The 27,962-nt window shown below is 38.9% G+C and overlaps 1 protein-coding gene across 1 annotated transcript in view; it reads left to right on the forward strand.

The window, feature by feature from the left end:
* Positions 1-27,962, forward strand: part of LOC108652263 (uncharacterized) — an 87,544-nt gene that overhangs the window by 15,690 nt on the left and 43,892 nt on the right. The gene's annotated exons all lie outside the window — the stretch shown is intronic.

A 27,962-nucleotide genomic window follows, 5' to 3' on the forward strand; every position in this document is an offset into this window, starting at 1 on the left:
TCTGTCTTGTTTGGACTGCATGATGGCTGTGCCCTCGTCTGGGCAGGTTAAAAAGCGGTATAATTCGTGTTTTCGTTTCTCTTAAGTATGTTTACACTGTCCGACATGGGCATGGTCTAGCTGCGCCCCTCGCCATTGCCCGTTCGATGTTTGCCTTGGCAATCAACTGTTTGCAACCGTCGCCGTCGTCGTCGTCTTTGAGCTAGTTCTCGTTTGCCGCTGGGATGATTTTCGTGGAAATGGGCAGCTTTCAGTTTGTGCCATGGCAAAAAGATGACATCGACGTTCTCTACTAGCAACTAGTACTAGCAATGGTGTGACTTGGCAAACAACAGCTGAAAAAACAATTTGGAGCCGAGCTCCACCAATTAAGATTACCTATAAATAGCCTCTGCTAAGTCGCCAATACTTTAGTTAAGTTGCTAAATCATCGTGATGCTAAGGATTATATTTAGAATCGGAATTATTTCTATTGCCAACATATGCATCTCTGAGATACTTGGGGTCTTTTTGGGTCAACAATCGTTTTAAGTAAATTTAAGAAATCTAAATAATTGGCATTGAGCTGTGCAATATTCGCACATTGCTCCCACTCAAATTGAATGTTTATGAGGTTTTTTTCTTATATAGACTGAGATACTAATAGACATAGAACTCATTGAACTTCTAATATTTATTTAAGAACAACTTTTGGTTTGATTGCAGCTAAGCATGCCTAATTATTTGAAGATATGTTGAAAGAAAGAAATTGAAAATATTTTTAAAATAACTTTGACACCATACAGATGATCTTAAATGGTTTTCAATTTGAATTTTTGATATTTTATCAATGAATATATAAATAATTTGACCAATAATAAACGAGGTTCATAAATATACTGAGCGGAAATATTGTATATGGAAACAGCTCGATTTTTATAAACTTGCTTAAAGTATTTCAATATAATCAATTTTAATTTGATCTTCCAATTGATCAAGAATAGCGTTATAAACTTAATTTTATGATTTCAAAACATTAATTAATGATTTAAGCAAGAGAATATATCTAATGTAGATTGAACGTTGGCATCCAGGCTTCTGTAGAAATTATTATCTCTGTGAAATATAATTGTCATTAGTCGTAATTACTAGTTCGGCTGATAGGTTGTAGTTATATCGTATATACATCATATTTAACTACAATAACTAATTATCATATATGAGTAGCTAAGCGAATATTACTTGTCAATTCTGAATTACTGCTAGTCTTTCTCATTTTTTTAATATCAGCATAGCAACTATTACGAATTACCTTTTATTATTTTAAAGTATTCTTGTTCTTTTACAAATTATAATGTTTGTTTTTGAAGATCTACACGTGCCGCGTGTCTCAATGTCAAGAGGAGCTTCGCACGTGCCACGCGCGACCACAATTATGATGCTATTGTGATTGGTCTGGTCGCGCCGGAATCCGCGTTGGACTCGAACTGACCAAACGGGAATTTAAGACGCCAATGCTGTCGAAATTGTTTGCACAATGCGTGGTAAATCCTGCATTGGGCAACATCAGCAAGGACGAAGTGGAACTTCCGCCTTATGCGATACAGCCAGCGCTTGATTGTGTATTCAGAATGCTATTTGCAAAAACCATTTGTATGTCGAACGGCGAAGACACCTATTTAAGAGCTTGATACTGGGCATACTGATGACAGATGTTGTATACAAGGGGCATTGTAACATTTACCAGCGGCTCTACATAGTTAGCTAGCTAGGTATACTTCCGCCGGCTAAACTCTCATCCCGCTGGTTAGCACTTTACATCGATCAAACATCTAAATACGGTTTCTTGTACGTTCTTTGTGCAATAACAGCTGCGTGGTAATTAGATGTTGACAACTTTCATTGATCTATCACATAAAACACTCCGGACTTCAGGCTGTTGACGAAAATGGATGGACTGATTCTTATTGAAATGCCGAGTTTACTCGTGCATTTGCCGACGGAATAAAATTTTTACTAATATACCAATGAATATCTAGATTTCCGTCTGCACTTATGACATTTCAATTGGAAATTACAAAATAAAATAAAATCAAGCAAATAATAGTAAAGTCAACAAAATCTGTTGATTTGCCGATATATTTTAAACAGATTGCCGACTCTGTCAAAAGTTGGGCAGGGCACACCCGATGAACGCCCTCTCTAAGTCCTTGCACCTAAATTTTAACCACCGCCGGCTATACTTATAGTTGAAATCAACGCCTAAGGATCGCCTATTATGACTATTTTAATAAAGGTTATTCATGTTATCAAACTCAGTTTTCTATTTCAAATTATATTTCCTAGCTTTACGAATGTAGAGATTCCAAGTTTGAATTTGAATTTCATGTATATTTTATGTAGTCTAGATTGGTATGATTTTAACCAAATTAGTTATTTAATAATACAGTATTATTTATTTATACTGAATTTTTGTATTCGGGAAACCGCCATTGCAATAGAATTGTATTTGAAGTGTTCCTTGATACTTGAGTTTCAGATAAATAAATAAATTAAAATATTTTTTTTTAAATTGTATTTGAATGTAAAAATCCAAGTAGTCAAAATAATTTTTCAAAAATTATTATATTATGTAAAGTAAGCTATATGCGTGCGTTTACTTCTCTAACTGCCTGTGCCTTGATTGCGCTTATGTTTTATTCGAATTTAAGCTGTATGTTTAATAACTTATTAATAATAATTATTAATAACTTATATCGCATGGAGCTCAGAATATTTCCTTTTCGAACGCTTTTCAATAAAGTTTTCCTATTTTTTAAATTTTTTCACAGTATAAATTTTATCTTGTTTTATTTTAAAGGTTTTCTTCTTTATTCTTGATTTCATTTTTAGCAGTACTTCTTGAATATATACATATCTAAGATCTTCCATCAAACACACGCAAGTCTGCTAAATATAGTTGAAAATGGTTGTCTTTGGAATTTGCCTTTTGAGGAAAACCCCATTGCATACATAAATACAAACAACTGCGAATAAGTATTTTTACAACTCGAATTTCGAGATTAGTTCGGACCTCTCAACACGAAAATAAAAGTTGTTTGATTTATTTTGGGAGCGTTTTGTATTAGCATAAAGCCTATGCGTGTGTCCGTGTGTGTGCTGCGGCCTGGATTGCATTTAAATTAGGCTGCGGCACTAAGTGGGGCTGGCCACTGGCGCTGCTCCATTACCCCATTGCCCGTCCTAATGACCACAATAAATTATATTCATTTAGGATCGTTTAACATATAGAAAAAAGAGCAGAGGCGGTTAAAGAAATAATTTATAGCTGTTGAAAACTTAACATGTTCATTTGGCCACATGTGTGTGGGCTTTGTTGAGGATTAAATCTATGAGTGTTGGTGTTTGTGTTTGCTTGTGTATGCTCAGCTACGACTGTGTGTGTGTGTGTGTGTGTGTGTGTGTGCTTATGTACGTGTGGACAACAAATGAAAAGCCAACAACTACAAGCGCCTCCATGCCGAGTGATGCCACCCCAGCAATTTACCCGCCCCCGCCCTCATCCTGATCCCGATCCCAAGCACAAACTATTTACTATGTGTGTGGTGCTCGTTGTGGTCTGTTGGGTGGTGCGGCGGGGCGGTGGGGCGGTGGGTGTACGATGCTTGCTGCTGGCAGCTACGGCACACAAATTACAGTTGCACACACATTTGCCTGTGTTAAATTGTCTCACAACCAATACAAAGTGACCTTTTTCATTTATTTTTATGATTGCTCCCATCCCTGATTCCATTCTGATTCTCACAGCTCCGCCCAGCTCCTGCTGCTGCTCCTACTCCTGTTCAGCTCATAAAAAATGGCCAGTAAATGTGGGCGCCCAAACAGTAACCTCGAACACTTCGCCGGCTAGCGCTATGAGTCCCCGGCTGATGAGAATTGCGCTCGCTCGCAACCAACAAAATTCTTTGGGGCTCTGAAATCTATTTGAAAAATATGAAATTTGAAAAGCCTTAAATCCGAGTAGCAAAATGGCATAAATATGATGGTTGCTCATAAATATTCTGAATTGCTCAAGACTCGAAATTTTCATTCGTATTTATTCACTTTTTGTTCAATTTGGGCTCTAATTTTTGTCTTCTATTCGCCTCTCCACCCACAGGTAAAAGTTTTCTACAGGATGAGGTTTCTATTCGCATGGACAGCGAGCAGTTCTCAGAACTCTGAGGCAAAGCCAAATCAAAGTATATTTGCGGGGCGCACACGATTTCAGCCATTGTTTTATACTATTTGTGGTCGGGCTCGGGGTCGGGAGCGGAGTCGACAAACTATTTCAGTTATGCGAAACTGCAAATCAAAATCAAAATCAAAATTTTGTGTGTTTGGCTTGGTTGATTTTACTTTGTTATACACTTCTTGTTTGCGGCTTTGCTCGATGTTACACCAGTCGTTTATATACCCTGCAAAATTATGCTATACCTGGAAGCAAAATAGATTTTCCACAAGCTTAACTTTTATATGTAATATAATTTTTCCCATTTTTCTAGCTTATTTTCATAGATTTCTATGCAGAAGTAGCCCCCGTTTGCATAAATTTGTTTTCGTAATAAATTATTAGCTTACGGGCGAATGCGATTATGACTTATGCATGCTCGGACTTTATTTACCTGCAGTGGATATAAATTTATGCGCATGCACCTGTACGTGATGCAGGTATTTCGAGAGTAATTGGATTGTTGTTGCTCTTTCGGTTTGAAATGAATTTAAATGTGAAACGCATTCCGAAATAGATAATTGTCTGATGCGAGTGCGGAGCGTGCTCCGAAAATAATTGATATTTTATGTGCCATCAGGCTGTCCACTATCAGTAGCTAGACTCCAGTCATCCAGCTATAGCCACGTTCCAATTGCTATTGCTATATCAGCATACACAATTCGAATCGTGCTGGCGATATCATCCTTAAATACAATGTCTGGAGGCGCTTTAACATTGGCTGCTCGAGTTTCAGTTCGAGAAAAGCAACGCAGCCCTGTTACCTAATGGAAAACTCTATGAATGCATTGCGTTTGCTGCTGGGCTCCTGGGCTGCTGGGCTGCTCGGCTCTCACCTGAGCTTTTGTCTCTGCCTCCTTCTGCTGCTTCAAATGAGTTTTGCATAGACAAACACACGAAAATCATTTCGCTCTCTCTAGTTTCTAGGTGGCTTCCTGAATTGTTGACCGACGCAGAGTTGGATCGAGTTTCGCATGGATGCGAGACAAGAGACTGCCTCGACCAGAATGCTTGGGCTGGCGTTGCATAATCGAGAGCAAACAAGAACGGCGAAAGCAAATTGTTTCTAGAACTCTTTGGCCATCCGATTTTTGAAGACTTCACTGGACTTGGAGTGTAATCGAGACCAGATGTTGCCCCTTTGTAAATTAAAACGCGCTCAGCCTACATAAAGAGCACTTTTCCTTTCCACGCTTTTTGCGGCTAGTCGTTTGAGCAGCTTCTCCATTTCGAGCACAAGTCGGCTAAGGGGACGTATGAGCAATGCCAATGGTCTATCCAAAGTAAACATGGAGTGCGAGCTCCAGCTGCTTGCTGCTGCATTTCCCTTAATGACTTGCCCGAGCTGGGTCTTTGTTTTGCCAGCTTCATTGTTGTTGGCAGCAGCCAAAGATGAGCAAGGAAAAATATTAAACAATAACAGCAATAATAGCAGCAGGAGTAGCAGCAGCAGCAGCAGCAGCAGCAATGGCAGCTAAGTTCCCTTGCAATTGCGCAGGACTCGCCGTGCTGCCCCCTTCATGCTTGAGGCTAGGTACACGATTGCACCGTCCGCTGCCTTTCGTTTTAGCCAGAACTTAGTTTATTTCACATTTGTATTCATTTGTTTTGAGTTTTATTTACCCAGCAAAACAACAACAACAACAACAATAACAGCAAAATAAATATTCTCGAATATGTCTGTACATTTAATTTTACCAAATACTCAGCAGAGCGAGAGCGAGACAGAGACAGCGAGTGTGAGAAAGGGAGAGAAAGAGAGAGAGAGAGGGGGAGAGCGAGAGTCTGTTAGCTGCATTTCCCACTCCTACTGGCTCATCATATACAATGGCTTCTCTTCAGGTTATTGCCTTACATTGGGTCGGTAGCTGCATAAAAATGATTCTGTGCTCAACGGAAATTAAACCCCAAAATGTGAAATGAACAGAACCCTTAAAGCTATTTTCCCACAATATTAACAGAGTCTCGAATTATGCTCTAAAAGTGCATTACTATTGCGATGTTTATTCGAAATTTTCAAATCTAGTTCATAGTGATATTTCAATGTATTTTCTTTGTTTAACCTGAAGCAAGAGAAGGTAAAGTCTAGTATTTAATATGAATATTATGCTTAGTCATGCAAATTAAATGAGTGTAATGATTTCTTTTAGTTGCTTTTCAGCGCTTAATTACTTCGTGTTTGCCAAATTTTTCTTTTTTACTAAATATTGATAAATAAATCATGTGTATAAATAAACTTTTTAGGCCGAGTTTTACATAAACATCGAAATTTATCCACATTAGATAGTCATTCATGTTGCTATGCTAACATATATTTTAATATTTGATATTTGGATATTTGTTGTGCAGACCAAAGACTTTAATCTAGTTTATTATATTAGCATTAGTCGAGAATAGTATTTCATTTGATATACATAATTTGGCCACAAAATATATGTATTTATATTGCACACAAGTCAACCACTTTTGGTTGCCTCAATTGGAGCTCTAAAATGAAATGGCAAGATTACTCAGTCTAATTAAATACAATAATAATCTTCTCCAAGATGGAGGTCACTCGATGATTGCAAATTAAATGGTCGCACAGCTCGTTGGATAAACTTGTCGAGGCAATCGACAGCGAGATAAATAGGCACTCTATCTTCCACAAGAGTTATTGCCACTAATTATACACTCGCTACACAGGGGACGGAATCAACAAGCTGAAGGAGCCACTCAGATCGTGCCCAAATGCAGGCTGACAACTCGGATAAGTTACCGCTGTTGTGTGGCCGAGGGATGAGTGGGCAGCGACTTCAACTTGTCGTATTTACCGAAAAATGAAGGCGTGGACGTTGCAGGCGGTCGAAATGCGATGGGATGACGGAGGGGTGGGGGATGGGTTTGTTGATGCTGGAGTCACGCTGCTGAAGCGACAACATCCAATTGCTCATGGCGCTGTCCGCTGTCCGTTGTCCGCTGCGTGAAGCAGGCGACACAGCCAGAACTGCAATGACGGCAAGGGGAAGCACAGGAAAATACTCACTTTGAGCTGGCTCTGTCGTCCTTTTGCTCACTTTTTTTGCGACATTTTCGCAGAAGGTTTTTGCATTCGTGCAACTTTTTGTGGCTTTTGTGGTTGCTGGCACGCGGCACGGCGTAAAAGAGATGTACCGTGGGCTGGCGGGCCATGTCCGCTGGTCGCCTTAAAGTTTTTGCGTGAACGTTTATTTTGTTTGTGCTCTGGCAAAAAGTGTGAAAATTGTAAGCTATTGCGCGCTCTAATTTCTGCACTGCTGAGAGTCTCGCAGCTGCTGGGGGCAGGGCCGGGCAGGACGTAGGACCTAGCAGCAGCTGGCCCAGCGATGTGCGTGCATGCCACTCAAAATGAAAATGGAATGGGAAATGAGGCTGTGGATGAGGCTGCGAGTCTGGCTGCGTATGCGGATGCGAATGCGGATGCGAGTGCGAGTGCGAGTGCGGAGCTGCGCATGCTGAACAAAGTTGAATTCAACGTGCCAAGAACGATGCAAATTATTAGGAAAGTTGGACACATTTTTCACAATGCATATTCCACGTTTTTTTTTTTGTCATCTCGATCTTTTTTTTTTTTTGAGAATTTTCATTTTTATTCACGATAAATTAGAGCTGCCAACACTCTCGCTCTCGCAAAGTGCTGGCGCTTTAAACCACCGGATCGGACTGAGCCTTGATGCGAGCAGGGGGAACTAGGTTTATTTATGTTCAGGGACTTTAAAGTAATTTCCAAGCAAGTCAAGGGCCCGAAGGTCAATGGTGGCTGCAGACCGGCATCCTTTTAACCTCACACATAGCGACAATTTAACGCCCTGCACTTGACATTTGGTATTTACTGAGATCCAGGTCCTTGTCGGGCAAGCGACCATGCGACCATGTGACCGGCCTGCGCTGTCCTGTCCCCATCAAGCGTTTTCCCTTTTACACATCTATACGTGTGTGTGGTGTGTGTGTGAATGCCCGGGTGTGTGTGTGTGCATTCGTACTGTATGTCCTTTGTTTTGCACAATTTGTCGTGCTTGTCCTGGCCTGCGTGCCCATCGCTGCCCACGGCCCTCTCCCCGATTCCGGGCTCGATTCCGGCATTTCGCTTGTCCCTTGCGGAAATTATTATTTTGTTTAATGATTTGTGTTCAGTCTCGTAATTGAGGCTAGGCAAGGCAGGAAAACCCTTTTTTTTTTTTTTTTTTTTGTACTTGACCCACAAGCGAAATATGGAAAACTATTGAAGCAAAATGTTGTTGGCGCTTTTCATTGGAGGAAAGTCTGTTCAGCGAACAGTAAACAAGCGAAGCAACAGAAGGAAATATTGAAAAGCCAACGAAGTTGTAAGAAAAATGAAAATCCTTTTTTAGAATTTTCGACAGTCTTCGCTGGCAAGGGAGGGAGCTGGAATTTCATTGTCAATTGGTTCTCATTGGCATTTGGAGTCGATGTTGAGCTGACGTCAATTAAATATTTATTAAATTGTGAAAAGCATTGATGAAATATTTGGCTTTGACGAGGAATGTTTATTGCAAAATTGATTATGTATAAGCAAACACTTAGTTGATTACATTAAAGTAAATAATTCCGAAAATGCAGATTCATGGACAAAACACCCACAGTGAAGTGAGCAGCATGCAAATTCGGGTAGTCTTAAATGATTATTTAGTCGATAGCGGATTTAATTGGCAGTTATCTGTTTATTGCCAGCGGGAGAAATGGCACAGCATTGTCTGTTTCTCCACTCCACTCCACTCCCAAATTAGCCAGCATTGGATGCAAATTAAATGCAGCCTTGGACAATCGCTCGGCGCGGGCGTTAAATTGATTCATGGACGAGCACCCAACTATTTTACCTCGACATGGCCAAAAAATTAAATTAAATTTGAGTGCGTCGCTGGCATAACTGCTGTTGATTTTTTGCAGGCCGTGCGCTGAAAAACATTTATAAGATTCAACTCAAATGTGCCGCATAATATAGTTTTCGAGCCGAAAAATAAAAATTAAAATCAATAACAATCGCACTTGCGGAAGTCGGATATTGAATGCGACAGGCAATTATAAATGGCAAATTACTGCAACACTCAGCACTCATTACTTGGCTAGTCAACTGTGCGATAGTCGTTTCAAATAAGTCATTTATTATATATTAAAATTAAATATATGTTAAATTTATATATTCAATTTGGCTCTCACTAAATGTATAAAAATATTTACGGTAACGTTTATTTTTCATGTATGTTTCTATGTTTGTGTACATATATTCTTCATAAATTGCTTGCTAAATGCTAAATTTGCAGTTGATTGAGTTCAGGCTTCAAGTAAATATTTTTGCCTTAGATGAAAGTATTTAACGAGAGCCATTTGAGAGCTTGATTTGATTCACTGGCATTAAAGAATAATAAATAAATATTTGCCATGCATTTCAAATTCAGTTTGTAATCATATTTTCATATATATTCTTTTTGATTTCACTTGTAAAATATTCCATTTGAACTAGTCTAAAGCCACAAATGCGATCATTTGAGTGCGTATTGGGAGCACTTGGATGGAACGTGGTTAAATGAATTGAATTTTCAGCGAAACGGAGCCGCAGCAACAATTTGTTAAAGGCTGAGCCTTGAGTTCGAAACGCTTCGCCATGCGCTTCATCTACATAAATTTACGAGTGCAGGCAGGCACTCGAGTGAGGCTGGGGCCCATGTTTGTTCGCTTAGGCAAACACAAACAAACCACGCCAAACGCAGCTGGCTGGAAAGCTGGAAGGCTGGAAGGCTGGAAGGCAGGCTGTCTCTCTGCTAGGCAAGCCAAATGAAGCGGAAGAACTTCACGTGCCGCAATACAAATTGAAAATCAATGAAACCATGAGCACAGCAGCTCAACTAATGCTGGAGGCCCGTCTCACTTGTATATTTAACCAATTGCAATCGCTGAGCTGCAAAACGACGGCTCACAGCGTAAGTGGCCATTGGGGCCGAATCGGCGTGAATTCAATTTGGACCCATTTTGACCATTTGTGTGAATTCGATCAAAAACGAAAGTAGTTTGGGGCAATCGAGAAACACTGATTGCCACGAAGAATATACATACATATATACGGTTGTTAGGGAAATGTTTGTTCAGGCTATCGCCGACATTTATAGATCCATTGAGCATACAAATTCTGGATTCGCATGTATCTATAGAATATCTATAAAAACTTAATCCATTTCAATATCTCTTAAAAGGAATGTTTATATATGTTTATTTATAATATAAATGTAAATACATTTTGGACTGATATGATTCGATGATAATATATTATAATATATCTCAGTTATCAATTATAATTATTTTTTTATGGTATTTTTTATTCATATGCATATATGATTTATTATACCTATTCCATTATTAGAAGTTGAAGCTTATATATAAAATAATTTAAAGTTAAATATCTTCCCTCTATTTAGAAGTTTCTTGTCATATGACGTTTTCATCGCTCATATATGTATATTGAATATATATTTTACAGTTAATTTATGGTTTGTGTCGATTATCAATCTCTCTTCTGTGGAAGCATGTCACTTCATATGGCTCCCTTATTTGCATAGCCTAAGGTCGAGCACACGTAAATGCATATGTATTCATATGTGCATGTGCATGTACATATATTTAGTGCAGCACTCGGCTGAAGGTTGAATGAATTTGAATACATTTTGCGAGTCAGCAGGAGTCCTTAAAAATATCCAATAGTCAGGTGGCATGTCGGCTTGGTGACCGAGCAAACATCCTTAAAGTTGTTTTTATAACAGCAACAACTATTATGCTCGGCAGTTGAGGCTGGCTCATACATACAGTTGCAGTTGCAGAGGAGGCGATTCTCTGTTTTAAATTTAGCGGGAGCAGCGACAGGGGCGGCGGCAGGGACAGGGGCTACCTTTGACTGCGCCCAGCAACCTCTTGACACGTGACGCTACGCTTTGTTGAATGTGCAGCACGTGAAAGAGCACATAATAAGCTTAGAAGATGGAATGAATTGCAACGTGTCGGTTGGGCGTCGCTTAAGCTGTATGCCATAAAAACATCAAAGTTGGAGTACTTAAATGCAAACACACGGGGTATACTTAAATTAAACTCTGTTTTAATGGTTACCATTCATTAGACCTTAGCTACTGTGAGCTTTCATTTCTTATAATTATTATAAATGATCTAGTTTTTCATAAACAAAATAAAATTATTATACAGTCAAGAAGAAAATTCTCTCAAAGTGCCAAACTTGCCAAACTCCTGTATAAAAATACGATGACAGATTTTATTGACATAAATTACATTAGTATAGTACCTAATGTGCTGGTGTGATAACTGCGCAGTTAATGGTGATTTAAGAAATGATTACCCTGAAGTTGAACCTGTAAAATAGAAAAATCATTTAGTCTGCCTTATGCTTATGCTGGTTTTATGGTAACTAAAAAACATCGAAGTCAATTTTAAATTACAATTAAAATATTTTCTTGTAAAATGACATTTCTACTGTTATTCCACTAGTCAACTGCTCTTGAAGAGTATTTCAAAACTCGTTTACATTACAGTCTAACAAATGCATAATTAGTCATAGAAGATAAATAGATAAATCAAATTTTGGATAACCAATGTCATACACCTTTTATACTTCATAATGCATTTTATTTGTATTATTATTATTTTATATTATATAACTGATTTTAAATTTATGTAACAAATCGTTTTGAATAATAAAAAGCATATCTGACCTCAGAAAAAGGTATATTCTACCCACATGAAATGGGACCAGGTATTACAAAGCAACATCAAAGAAAATAAGTTCAACTCTCCATCAACATCAGTTTACGGCTATCATCTATCATTTAAGAAGGCATTTAAGAAGACCTTCGTCAAAATGAACAATTGCAAACACTTTAAAGAAACTTATTGCAATAAAATATTTGCCAAACTAGGAAATATTTTATCAAATTTACATAAATCATAAGTGCTTGACATATGTGGCTCAGACAGACGCAGAAATTATTTATAAAATAGATTTTCTTATCAAACTGATGTTTAATGAGTTGAGTTGAGTAAATTAAATTGACAAAGTCAATTTAAGTTAAGTGTGAACAAAAATGCATTTTACTTTTTAATGCGATTACAGACTTATGAGTTCATTGTTTATATAATGAGCTCAAGTATTCTAAACATTGCAGAGCATTCGAATTTAAAGATTTACATAAAACGAGCTGTGCTGCGAAAATAAGTTGAGCAAATGGATGTGAAAATGCAAGTGATTTGTTTTCCATGCCCAAACTAATGGCGAATGTCCAGTCTGAGGCTGGAGAATGGCAAATGGCGAGTGGCGGCCGACTGGGGGCATTAAAGAACGGTCGAAGGATGAAAAGTCGTCCTTGACGCTGATTTGTTGAATTATTGATTTGCTTGATTAATCAACGCTCTGCGCAAGTGAAACCTCATCTGCAGCAAACTCATTGTTCCTGATGGCCAGCCTCGCTGCGTTGCCTTGCTTTGCTTTTCTCCTGCTTGCCATTTTCATTTTATTAACACTTGGCCAAATAAAACTTTAATGAAGTTTATTTGAGAGCGAACGCTCCGCTCCGGCTGCTTGGCAATTAAGTGCACAATTGACTGTAAAATGCAGTTTTATTGTCGACAGCTTCAAGTGCATCAGTCCGTTAGCTTTGCCAGAAGTTTTGACTGTTTAAACCGCTTTAAGCTCGACGAGATGCCAAACACAAAACAGATGAGAAAAATAGATGATAGAAAAAGCGAACGACAGCCAAAATAGAAGATTACAAAATACGCGATGAAGTATGAAAAAAGAGAAAACAACAAGTACAGCAACAACACGAACAGCATCAGCAATTTGTTGCAAGGACAAAATGGGACATTCCGCAACAATAGCCAATGTCCCGGCCACAATAACCTTGCTCAGCCCGAAAAAAAAAAAAAACAAATACTGGCTTCCATATATCGCTTCTATGCAGCGGACACATGATAAAACCCAACGCCAACGGCTACTCACACCAGGCATACGAACAGTGAGCCTAACTATAATGGATGAAAACCATTTTATATTTACAGCCAAATTAGAGTAGATGGCCATGATGCGGAGTCCTCTTTATGGAGTCGAGGCGAAAAGATATTTGACTCGAATTTAAATGGCAGACTCAAAATAAATGATGAGGATAAAAAGTTTCCATGGGAGTTCTTGGCAGAGTCTAAAATGATTTAAGCTGTCGGAGAATTCTTATATGTAATATGCACTTGAGAATAAATGTGTTTAAGCTTCGCGTAAGACATTTATTGTTCGTTTTGTTATATCATTAGAAATGTCTGCTTGAATCTACATAGATAAATTAGAGAGAGAGTCTTGTGCAATGTCAATTGTATAGTTTATATGTATAGTATGAAACAATAGATAAGAATCTATAGCCGTGTATGCTTATGGCTATCGGAAATCACAACATATTTAATATTTGAGTTACTGTTGATCCCAAGATGTCAGATAAATCAGCTGATGTGGGTTACTCGCTCTAATAAATTCTAATCTTTCATTAGACATCAGTGACAAAAATATTCTCATCGCATTGTTGATGTTTAACTTATAAGCAATTATTATTAAGACGCCTTAACTAGGTGCCAAATCATAAATATTTACAGCTCGCAGTTTAATAGATCGTCAAGTTTTTACAATGGATGAATCACTGTTAAACAATCTAGAAATAGAAATATAAATTATGTGAGTGCATTTAAATTATGTGTACAGCACATGACACATTGATAGCGAGAAAAAAAGCCAACAAATTATACTCAGATAAAGCAAATAAATACACGAAATAAAACATCATAAATATGGGAAATGAGCATTAAATTAAATACAATAAAATTTACCATAAATGCATATGAATATATGTATATGAAATACACTTATGCGCAAATAGTAGATATATTTTAGTGCCTGCTGCTAAAATAAACAGTCCGCTTGATATATAAATGCGAATCAAAGGCAATCAATTAGTTTAAATTAATAATAAATGAGATCAAACATTGTGTTATTATTTCAGCATCGATGTGGGATCAAATATGATTGTGTGTGTGGAAAAAAATGGTACAAAAAATTAAACACAACACATTAAATGCAAATCAACATTAGCTATACGGTTTTTATGCTGATGGACGGACGGACAGCAGCATTTACCTAATGCCCGGGTACATTAATCAAAATCATAAAGGCGCGCCAGGCCAAATGGTGGCCCTATTCCTGTGCCCGGACTTCCGGCAGTAAACGGCTGGCGAAGGCATTTAACGGAGGCGTCGTTAGCGGAATTGCTGGGAGATGTAAAAGCAGAGTCAATGTTCAATTTTTTATTGCCAGAAATAGAATTGAATCGATTTCTTAATGTACTCTCGGGTAGCTCAAACAGTAACAAGAAACTTCCACCCACGCCGCCTACTCGCCGCTCTCCTCGCTTCACTCTATTTCTCTGCTTCTGTGTTTCCTGTCCTCTTGTTATGTCCATGGACACAATGACGTCTCGTGTGACATTTGCCTTTCACATTCATGGATGATTAGGAATCCATACATATATGCATGCATACACACATACATGCCGCCCCTTCCAGGGTGGCAAAAGGTAAGTGGGCCAGCTTTGCTGACTGGTCACTTCCGGTCAAATGATTCTGAATGGCATACTCACACAAGCAAAAATCTCGACGGCATTGCTGTGGTGCCCTACGGTGGGGCGGGGGCGCATAACTCAACACGTAGCCAATCTGTGGAAATTTGCAAGCGTCGTTCAATGAGCACAAATGAATCAAATTAGCTCCAGGCCTTGAATTTGCTGGGTATCAGCAAACACACGTTACAAATTATTCATAACCGGGCAGTTCAATTCCTGTTAGCTTCCTTAAATGGTCAAGTTCTCAATGAGTTAAGTTGGCTTCAAATTCGAGCTTGAATTATTGCGGACTTACACATACATATTATTTTAGTACCTTAATTAATTTATAACTATTTATTAATTAAATATTATTATATTAATTGTAATATACAAAATAAAATTCCTCTTTTTATTTGTTATAGAACTGCATTAAAAATTATTGTATTAATATTATTAATTATTTTATTATTCATATAATTTGTCTAGGCAAATAATAATTACTGTTTAGTTAATAATTACGGTCACTCCAATTATATTTTATATTGTATCTTGGTTCTATATCAATCTTGTTAACTAATTACGAAAATTCCTCTTACCTGCTTCATCTATGCATTTCCTCATTCTCTACTGCGCAACTGCTCTCCATATATCACCTAACTACTGGGAGCTCTGTCCATTAATTCTATTGTCTAAGAATCTCTAGGGTATAGGCAATTTGCCATATATTTTCTTTCGAGTTTTCAAGAGTCACATTCCATATGTGTTGGCCCCATGGGGGCCGAGTAATTACGTCACAATTTATGTTAGTTCCCCGACCCCAAATTATGCTCAGGATGCTCATGACTTTTCGAAGGCAGCCCGTTCCTCACTCTGCTCCGGCTGGCTGTTTGCTCATTAATTTCATCATCTTAACCGTGTTATTCGCGTGTGGCGCCTTGGCCCCGAAACAAATGAACTCATTTGTTTCAATTTAATCTTATTACTCAAAGATTTATTGCCTCTCGCACGGGTCGACAAGCCTTTTACGTGTATTTGCACAACCCTTCTAAAGTTGACCCAACCCTTGCGCCTGACAGAGCAGCGGGCAGCATTTGAAAGGGCTTCAAGTGAAAGTACTCGAAAGTTGATTATGATTGATTGAGTGCGAGTCGAATTGGCTGTCATTGTGCGGAAATTGATTTTAACGAGTGCTCAATGTGCTCTCGTACATTTGGCAGTCAAATGTAATTGACAGCCCGGCATGCCATTGAAGGACGTCGCGCATACGACCCGTTAAGCGGTATTTAAAGAGCATCTGATAAATGAACTCGCCCAGCAGTTATCGTAAAATTCACTGGCCAGCAACTTGTGCTGCAGATTAACTCGAAGCCCACAAGAATACGTACACACGCACAAACACACGCACAAACACGCTGCCGCACACTCATTGCAAATATAAATAAGTTGGTGTTTTATGTGGCCTTTGATAGTTGCATAAAACTCTAACCGAACAGCCAATAAAAAGATAATTAAAAAAAGAAGGAAAATTGGTTATAAAAATAATGTTTGTGCCGTCATAAAACCAAGGCAATCCTGTGATGTGCAGAGTGCTCGACTGTGATTTAATTGGATTCAATTGGCTCTGAGCTTGAATGAATGTGCAAAGAGCAAATTTATCGATTCGATTATAATGCATAATTTAGTCCTTAGATTAAATAATTGCTTAAATAGCTCTGCAGTCGTAATGAAGTCAAGAGTCTGTCTCTCTCTCTCTCTTTCTCTCTCTCTCTAGGCGACCACAACAAGCCCCAAACGGAATTTGAAATGATTTTTCGTTTGATTAGCTACAATTGCCATGCGCACGTGTAGGCGTTGTAGCGTCGTGTTGCACGAGTACGACTGCAAAACTGTGCCAGCATAGCAATGCGTGAGGCACATCAATCTTCCCTGCCCCCACTGCCCAGCGTCACTTGTGCAACATGCGCTAAATGACATCTGCTGCTCTGTGGGCTGCTGGCTGTGAGCTACAGGATAGTTCCAGGCTATAAAGTATGGTAGGACCCTAATGAGATAATACCTGCAAGTGTGTAGTTGATATTTGAGTTAAGTGATTGCAAAGTTGCATTTACCCTGCATAATAAATTGTGGAGAAGAAAGAGTAATGCATATAAATCATTTCTGCTCTGCAAAGATAACTTAACGCTTAGGCCAAGCTCAAAGCAGGCAATTTAAAAAGTGCCTACGATTGCCTCTTAACTGGGACACTGCAATTTGTGTGCAGCAATCTAAGCTCATTTGCGTTGCAAACAGGCAAATATGTCGGCTGTGCACTTGGAGACGCCCCTGCCCCCTGTTCTAATTTACATTTGCATCTGTGTGGCCTCGGGCCACGCCATCCTAATCATTGCTGTTGCATGGTTAAAGGCAAAGTTGTTGTTTCTGTTTGAATTGGCTTCGGCCGGCTCTAGTGTATGCGGCTTGCTTGCTTGAAGTAGCGCCTTTGACTCTGTCACCTCTAGACGACGCGTCGTCGTAATGAAGTTATTATGTTGACACTCGGCTTCATTCACTTACCGCAGAGCAGCATCCGCCGCGCCGTTGATCTTTGTATTTAGCTGTTTGGCATTATGCAAAGTCCGCCTTAAAATGGCTGCCAAGTGGGGCTGTGCATAGTTGGGCGAGTTCAATGTTTGTCTGCTGAGCGGAGAGACGCTGGCCTCATCCTTCAGTGGCTGTTGCTCATTTATCTTGACATTTGCATAACCAGCAGCAAAACAGAACAAACAACCAGTAAGCGCACACACAAACATGCACACACACATAGGTACATATGTACATATTACTTATATTTATATATGGTTGTTTATACATACAGACTTAAGAACACAAACAAGACCCTCACAGACAAGCATGCATCATAGTTATTAAAAGTGTGCGTCCTGCGGTTGGCATTCCTCAGCTGCCGCCCACGTACATTTCGCCCGTCCTCATCATCGTCAAGAAGCCTTTCATTTCAGTCCTAATTCCTTTTGAATAATATCTACCACTTAAACTTACAAAACATCAAGACCACACAACACACACACTCGAGCAGAGAGCACGCAGATTCAGTCACGCACACGCACACGCACACGCACACCCACAAACAGACACACACACATGCCCATGTACACACCCACGCACACCAACACACACATATGTATAGGCAGAGATAACGTGTGTACCTCTCACAAGACAGCCATTTCAAAGCACAATTCTAATGCTTGGGTATTGGTGCGCCCAGCATTTGATGTTCATAGATTGTCACCCCATTTGTAGCATACTTTTCGGCGCTCCTTTGATAATGAAGCAGAGGCAGGCACTAATATTCATTCACTTTTGCTTTATCAAAATGATGTTGATAAACAAAAAAATACAGTAAACTTCTTTTAGTGAATTAATATAATTAGTCATCTATATGAAATCAATATAATTACCCTTAAGTGGTGCTAGAAATTATCAAATAAAATTCTATGTAATGTACATATATCTAATAAATGGACATTATTAAGAAGAAAATTTTTGTTGACAGCTTAGAATCACTTTAATAAATATATATAATTAAAAATTAAATTTATATACTATTCAGTCTGATTTTTATATTAATTATTATTTTTTTTTTTACTGTAATTATATGCAATCCACTTAATAGAATGATTACCACTTTACAATTACCATTGACATTTTTATAATTAGTGACTACGAGTGAACTAGGGTATCGTGGTTAGGGGTGCCATCCCAGTAATGTCGTAGGTTCTGTTGCTAATTAGGTTATTGGCAAGTGGGTGTGCATGTCATGACAGTAACCTAGATTGGCATCCCATAGGTCCACATAGGCGTCATTTCGGTCTTGTAGACTCGTAGTTTGACAAGCAGATACTGAAAAGCATATATATTTCTTTAACATTGCACATAACATTACGCATCATTTAGTGAAATTAAAAAAAAAAATTGTTGCATTTTAGGTATAAAATTTGTAGGCAATGCGAATTGTGACTTGAATTATCTTGTTATTCACATTACTTGTTGCTTTAGCAATATTTTCTGTGCAGACGGAACAAAAAGTATTGTGAGTTAAAAACAAAAAAAATAAAATAAAATACGAACAAATTAAATATGTGAAAATTACTTCGATCAGAAATTAAATGCTGAATTTTTTCTATATTAATGAAACGGAAAAGGCAAAAAACATTTTATGAATAACATGTTTTTTTTTGATTTGTAGAGATTTTCATTTAAAAAATCTAACAAAAAAACGATAGAGTTAAAATTGTGTTTGCGTGGAAAATATATTTCGAATTAATGAGGAGACCAAAATGAGTTTGTTTTTTACGAGTGAATAAATTTAATTCAAGAGGATAGCAGGATATATTATATAAGACTATGTTATATTATATTATTATATATTATATTATATCATATTATTTTATGTTATAAACAGCTTTAAACTAGAATTTATAATGTGTTTATGAGTATTCTAGTCTCTGCTAAACATACCCAAAATTATGATGCGAGTATTCTATTCGGCTCTGCTGTCTGCTCATTCCTTCATATGCTCATTTGCCTGTAGACTCTGGAGTCGTTAGTCTGCAGTTGTTCAACTATTTATACATTTTGTTGGCCTCGCAAGCCACAAATAGTAGAGCGTGCTGTTCTCATTAAGAAATCAAGCCATAAATATTCATTAAATTCAGGGGACTTCGTGCTTAAATCAGCTTCTTAAGGCTACGCCTTAAAGTCAGTAAGTCCAATTTAAAGCACCTGTTCCTCTTGATTGAGCTGCTCGTTCTCCTTGGCTTGTGCTTATGCAACAGTCAGAGACCCGCTCTCGCTTGGGTGTTTCCTCAGGCAAACAATTGACGAAACCAGTTGCCACTTTGAACAGCCGCACACATGCTGTGATTTGTTTTTATTAAAAATGAAGCGCAAAGCCTGTTGCCATTGCTTCATTCATGTAGCCAAGCCCCTTCCTGCTGCTTGTTATTGTTGCCTACTGTCATTTATGTCGTTGCTGTAGTTGTTGTTGTTTTATCATCATCACATATGGCAATATGTTGTCTGGGTACGCAGCGAAAGTCAAAATAAACGGCTGCCTCACTCTCGTCTCTACTTCGTTATGCGATTCGCCTGGAGGCAAATGTGTAGCATGCATTAATTATTGTTGTCATAGCTGCAAATTGCGAAAGCAACTTTGATAAACGGGAGGTGCATGGAGCAGGGCGTGGCCATATATTATAGTCGACTACAATTCCAATGAAATATGCATATTTCAATATTCCGACTCGGACTGATTGCAGCGAATGAACCAAGTCATGTCATGTTATTATTGTATTGAAATTGTAGTGTAATATAATTCTATTTTTGGCAGTTAATTTCAACAGTTTTTTTTTTATTATTATGCTTTTAAATATTCGATATTACTAAGTTTTCAGCTGATATTGAACTCTGGTAAGTGTTTAGCAATAGCTGAGTGACTGCCTATCAATTGGCCGCAGTGATAATGCTATTTGACATGTCTCAATTATTTTCTCTGAACTGACGTCAAGTCGAATCTTAAATGATGAGGCTTACGTTTGAATTACTGTCTCCAAGCAGATAAGGTTAATTGAATGATAAACTATTAGCTGCATTGAGCCGTGTACATATCTGCAAAATCTTACTCATATTCAAGATATTGTTGCTATTATTCGGGATTCATTTCCTTTTAAATTTTAATTTCTATCATTACATTGAAACATAAATTGCTAAATAATTAGGCAACTTAAATTCAATTATTATCGATATTAATTTCATTTAAATAATTTATATTATTTATGATTATTAATAATTACACTTTACTTTTATTTTATAATAAATAATAAAATAAATTATTTAAATTAATTAAATTATTATTATTAAAACGAAAACTTTAATTTTATTTTCTTATAAATATTAAATTGAATTGAACTAAAGCCAATTTCTTAAGTTCTGCTCCAAACGTTAATTAACTTTGGGAATCAGTTCGGTTAGCTTAAATATACTTAGTCTGAATTTAAATTTCGATTGCCCACAATTACCGCAATTTATGCTAAATAGCAAACAGAAAATCAAGGCTCAAAGAACTTAAGCCGCATCTAAGCCTTAGCCACAAATGAGAATTTAAATTTCAATAGGTTTCCATTTGTCCAAAGACGTTTGTGTGGCTACTCCAAACTGAAGACCGAGCCAGGCTCAGTGTCTGGCCAGCAGGCAGGCCAGTGCCAGCTGTGCCAGCTGTGGGGTGGGCGTGGCTTGTATCACGCAGCGCTGATGTCATGCCAATTAAAGTGCATAATGAAGTGTATGTGGGGCAAGAACAACGAAAGGTGGAGGTTCGTCATGAAGGCAGTCAACCTGGCTGTTGCCATGAGGCAGGCTGGCTGCCTGGGCGTGCGGAGGGGCCGCTCTTTGTGCTCGGCCTGGCCAGCGGCATTGGCGAACAGCGCCATCAATTTAAATGCAAAAAGGCTTTTGAGCCAATGCAAAGTCCGCCGCTGTTGAGTGCCGGTCAAATGCGTTGAGGCAGCAGTGCCACACTCACTAAGCGGCCCGAACGAGTGGTAAATCGCTTACATAGGATCGTGGTGTTGTATTTTGCGACCCTGGCTTCAGGCAACGCCCGGTGACCACAGCCGCAGCCATGTTACTCACGATAGCGCTGACTTACCCAAGGCTGGAGCCGGAGGGGCTGGGCAGGAGGCGCGGAAAACAATGCTAAGCGGCTCAGGGCTGGATTTGGCGCCCCGTAGAGTATGCTCAGTTAATTTTACGAGGCTTGTAGCAAGTGAATTAAACGAGCGAACGCACTGAGCCCGACTCTGGGCAGAGGGCGCCGGGTCTCGGCTTTCGATTTGCCGACCTCAGCGCTCAGCTGCCGGCCCTCTACTTAAAGGTTCAACACTGCCTTCGTCAGCTTGTCGAGTTTTGTAATTAAAACGACGAGAATTACGTAAGCACGTAGCGTAGCAACTGGTGGCCAGAAGCTAATTAAAGCAAGGTGCAGGGCGCCCAGCTTCCACATGCTGTACAAACATTTCGGAACCCGATTTCCGTGGCCACACAAAGTTGCCACTTCGCAACACTAGAAAGGTTACGCAGAGCCAAACAGAAAAATTAGAGAGAACCCTCGTGTCGTCAAGCCCAGCTTATTAATTAAATTGAACATCCAAAGATCTTTAGCACTAAAAATACAAACTAAGGAACCTAAGGCTTCATCGTGGGTGAGAGGGTTCTGAAAAATCTTTTAGTAGATTTATTTATTTTAGTAATTGAATTTATATGTGAAATTTTAGTGCTTCATATTTTAAAGTTTATATATTAAAAGGAGTTTACAATGGTTTCCCTTTTTCAATGGGCTCAGGATATAAAAATCAATATTCTGAAACATAACTAAGTTTATTTGGAGTGTTTTTATTTACTTTCTCTTCTGAGTTTCAAAATGAAGTTTTTAATTTTTTGCTTTGATTAATATAGAAAAATCTAAAAAGAAGCAGACTCTAGTAACTCACGATTGCGCCAAGACTGCATTAATTTGGGGTTTCTACTACAACTAGTTACACTACATACACTTTAAAGAAAATCTAGCCACATCCGCATGAAAAACTACGAAGCGTTTGCATTCTCTAATTCATCAGCTAAGCGTAATATGTTTACTTAATTCCATTCCATTTTCATGCAAATTACTCAGCTGCATATGTAGACGAAGTCAGACAACAATCGCATTTAGCAAATTTTGAAGCTCGCGGCAAGTCAATGGTGAACCAAGCAAATTGCTCTGTAAACACTTGAACACTCGAAGCGCTGCTGCTGCTGCTGCTGCTGCTGTGTGATGCTGCTAAATTGTGCATAGCCAGAGACAGGAGATGAAAAATTAAACGTAATTTGAGCAAAGCACTTTATAAATACTTGCCAACTGCCAAAAGTGCTTTTAACTTTAATACTCTTTTTCAATTTGAGTCGACGGATTTGTGTTATTATCGCCACAGAGCTGGGCTAGAGAGTTCATAAGTTTACTTTTTACCCAAAACTAATTGTCACCGTTTGTGAAATCGTAGATTCGCCAAAGTAGCGCAAGCTAATTGGCTAAATAATTTATATATTTGGAATTTCGTCGTACTATAAATATAGCTTAGTAATATCTCACACAAAAATTTAGATTTTTGTTGACTATGTATTACATTTAAACCCTAATTGATGAACTAATTTAGTTTTACAATTTTACAATTTTACAATTCACATTTAAATAAACTTGACAGAAAGCTGATTCGATATTCCTATCAGAATCAGTTAAATTCCATTTTCCTGTTGAATTTGAAGCAGTGCCACGTATCTCTCGGCACTTTCCGCAAATTAAAAGATATCAATTATAGCGAAATAATTTGCAGCATTGTAAAAACTAGTCATTTGACTGCGTGTGGCTGCAAAACAGTTGCGTGACACCGCTCTTCTGTTTGTGGCAGGATACGGTGCGATAGGGGCGGTATGCCTTTTTGTTGCTTGTTGACATAAAATTGAATTAGAAACGCATTTCCATGCAAAAGGTGCGGGACGGTGAATTATCGAACAGGAGAGGTTCAGAAGTTAAGTACGGGTGGGCGGTCGGTCGGTCGCTCGGTCGGTCGGCCCGTAGAGCTAGCACTCCCAAAGCTCTGTCTGCATGAACATGTGAATGGTCGATAGATGCCGGCTGTGAACAATGACATGCCGCAAAAATTCAATTTAAACTTTATATTTCAATGGCCAACAAGTTGACCAACAACAACAAAAACAACCACAACGATAGCAAGGACAATGGCAACGAAACTCCGCATACGTATAACTCAGATGGGAAAACAGGGCAGAGGCGGAGCGAGGCGATGTTAATGGGCTTGGGGGATACGTGCATATAATTGAAAAATATTGAATGCTTGCGTAACAGTGGAGCTTATTTATTATGCCCGAGAGCAAAGTTCGCCAGAACCCCCCGCTAGAGGGGGACTTCTCAACTTTAAGCGCTGAGAATCCGGCAAAACTTTCAGCATCCAACTCAATTTGCCGTACAGCTGCTCATCAACTTGTCATCAATGGGCTCTCTCTCTCTTTCATATCTCGAAGAACCAATTCATACTTGGTATACTCAAATGAGGAGTGCGTAATTCGAATTTGAATTATGATTATCCATCCTAAAGAATACCCATTATATTGTAATTTCCACAATATCCAACTTTTTTATGGCGCCCGAGCTAAGTTGATTGATTGTCAATGGATATTTTCCTAGAATTTCGAGTTTGAATATCGTTATTCTCAATCACTTTAGCTGTATTTTTATGAGTTTTTGATAATGGCACTTTACTTTCTGCAATATTTTATTTGAGGCTATTTGGAAATTTATACTTGGAATGCGGCCTTATAGACAATATTGAAGTGCCAAACCAAAGCAATAGAAAATATACCCTATACTTATACATATATGTATGTATGTTAAGTCTCCAAGATTCTTTTTATATCCTTTTCATAGGATATATACGATGATTATTACGGTGCACAAATTAACCACTAAAACTAAATTCTTATCAGATTCTGCAACACGTATATATAACTGATAATCAACATTTGTTTAATTATGTTCATCAAGTAGAGCTACGTTCTAAATTCATTTCTCTGACAAATGAGTTATATTTGCTTTAAACTACATAACTTTGGTATTGCTAATACAATTTCCCCTAAATGCATATTATGGCTCAGCTCCTAACGTTGCGTCAACAACAACAAAGTGGCGTCAATAAGGATTTGATTCAGATGACGTGTGGCGCGCGGATTTGCAACGGATTTTTATATTTACTTTGGGGCTTAAATGAAATGCTGGTGAAAAAAACACCAGCATCAACACACACACACCCACACATATACACATATACACATGAACGTATAAAGTACGAAATCAGAAATCCCTAAACGACACACTTGCTGACATGCATTGCCATTGGGCAAACAAACGAACACATATTCGCAAACAGTCACCCACACACACACACATACACACACACATACACTTGGGCAATATTTTAGCATTTGTCATAATTAGAAAGCACAGGCTCTTGGAAACAGCTGGCGAGAAAGCGGGTGCCGAAAAAACATAAGAAGAATGGCTATAAAATAAAAGAAAATGCGCGAGTTTCAAATTCTCCTCTCTTTCGTGCTGGCGTTTGTGTTGGCGACGCCGACGTCGGCGTTGGCGGTGGCGCTGGCGCTGGCATCGCCTACCCGACTAACTCGACAATTATTAAAGTCTTATACAACGGGAGGCGGCGCATTTATGACTGCACTTTTCACATCCGTTTCCGCATCCGACTGTCGACACGCACACACACACACACATGTATATGCGTATATATTTGTACACATATATATATATCTATATATACATATATGTTTGTAGCGCATATTTGTGTGGAGTGGAGTCTGCAGGTCGCGTGGCAGCGGCGAAAGCAATTTCACTTTACATTTGTTTTACGACATTTGCTCTCCACACATATGGGCGGTCTGGCAATGGGTGGGCGTGGCATATATGCGACATCGCCAAAGTTGCGTTCCTGCGGCTCCTACCGTGCTGCGATAAGTATTTATTATAATGCTTTTTAATGGCGGACCCCTTTGTCGCCCAGCTTTTACCCAAATGAGTTTTCCTCATTAGGGGCCTACGTTCAGGCATTTCAATGCTGCTTTCATTGCATTGTTTGTGTTGTTTTTTCGTTGTTGCCCATGCATTTTATTTTAAATATTTATCACTCAGCTATAATGCGTGGCTGCGATATAAAGGCAATCATAGTGTGAAACTCAAATATGCATATTGGATTATGGCTCCTCAAGTTTGGGTGAAAGTGGGTAAGGGTAGGAGGTAAGATAAGAACACACTCTTCTCGGGAGTGCTTGACTTGAGAGTATCCTGTCGAAACACAAATATTATTTGAGTGTATACAGATATATAAATATCCTGTAAATATCACATAGTAAATATATACAGAGATTTTCGATGTGAGAACTTTCTTTTGTTATTGTTGCACATACATACATATATTTCCATATTATTAATTATTCTCTCAATTTTATTATAGCTATACATATATATGCATATCTCTTAGGAGTTCCTAACATGTTAACAGATGTGAACTATGGAATGAGCTAATTAATTGAGTAATCTACATCTGCAGTAATCTGCATACGGCGTGCATCTCTAATTAGCCGTCAAACTGTCACGTTTACGGACGTGGAGAGACCTCCACTACTTCCTCCTCACGCTCCAACAAAGTCAAGCCAAGTTTGTTGCATTAACGAGCTGAGTAAATCGGCAAATTAAAGATATTCCATTCATTTTAGCTACGACATAAAACCTTCAATTGAAGTGAGAAATGCGCCGGAAAAGCTGTCGTAAAAAGTGTAATCACAATTCGATTGAGTAGATGACAGTGCCAAAACTCCGCAGATATTCCCTTTTTCTGTGAGTGTTATAAAAATGATATACATACATATATCATTCATTATGAAACGCTCACTTTCAAGGGCTCTACTCCATGGCTCTATCGCAGCTGTTGCTCAGACAACTGTTAATTAACTCTTCAGGGCAAGATGCGAATTCATTCGAAAAATTTCCAGGGAATGTAAAACGCAGCAGAGCAGACTGCGAAGTAATTAATATTAATACCACGAGCCAAAAACGCTCTGAATAATTTAAGACATAAAGAAAAACAGAATATATCTTCTGAGAGCTGGAAACCTCTACCAAATACAGTAAACAAGAAACTCTTCTATTCGAGCTGTCAATTTAGTGTTTGATGCCAGGTGCTCATGCGATTTCTTAACAATTTCTAATTCGAATTTAATATTATAAAACTAATGCACCTAATGGCCCTTGGCACAGAAAGTCCCTTTTCCACTTTGCAGCTGCAGGAAAGCTGCCAGAAACGATAAATATAAGAGGAATAGTTACAAAGTTAGTTTAATGGCAAAAACTTTGCGTAGCTATTTTACACCTGCCGTAGGTAAGCACGCATCCCTCATTTCACACTCGAACGGATCCTTGCGGAGGTTGGCATCTTGGACGCAGCTTGATGTGCTGGACGCATAATTCGGAAATGGCTGACTAACTAGTCGACTCACGAGTGGCCTGTTGCTCAGTTGACTGGCATTAAAGTTTAACGCGCTCCGAGCTGCGCGCTGCTACCCACATCAGCGCAGATGTCAAGCTGGCCCAAAAGTTACATAATTAAGACGGGGCCAACACATAGACTTGGCTCTGGGAGCTGGGATTTGGGTCAGCCAACAGCGCCAAAGTGTACCTAAATAATGCGCTTTAAAATTCAGTCATTCGTGCCAGCATTTCGGTTGTCAGTCGAAACGGCACGTAAACATAATTAGACGTACATTTAAAAGGTCATTAAATGGCACGGGCCTCGTTTGGGCCAACCAACTAGGCACATTATGTCACCCGGCACTCGAGCTCAGTCAGCGCCAGTCCAGGCAGCTCCAGCTCCCGTTCCAGCACCAGTTCCAGTGCCACTCACGGGTGTATTTGCATTCTGTAAAAGTGCCCACTGTGCCCACTGTGCTCCACTGTGCAAGTGCATGACACTGGCAACGGCGAAGGACGAGAGTCAAACAACAACAGCTAAACACCATTAGGCAGCCTTTTGGGCTCTGATGGGTTGCTGGGGCGCTCAGCTGCTCGGCTGCTCGGCTGCTTGGCTGCTTGGCTGCGTGGCTGCTTGGCCATGGCACAGCGCGTAGAGAACACTTAAAAGTGTGCTCGACAACTTGACATTGTTTCAAGAGCGAAAATATGATTTTTAGCAGAGGATAATGGCCAACTGGAGCAGAGCAGAGCAGAGCAGAGTAGAACAGAGAATAATATAAATAACAACACGTGGCCCAACTCAACACGTATCTACTTAGGACTTGGGGCAATAAAAGTATCTCACAAGTATGAACAACACTCTGGGCTTACTCGCGAAGCTGATGCTCTGCAGAATCAA

Source organism: Drosophila navojoa, chromosome 4 (genome assembly GCF_054131105.1).
Source record: "Drosophila navojoa isolate 15081-1374.11 chromosome 4, UAZ_NAV_1.0, whole genome shotgun sequence".
NCBI lineage: Eukaryota > Metazoa > Arthropoda > Insecta > Diptera > Drosophilidae > Drosophila > Drosophila navojoa.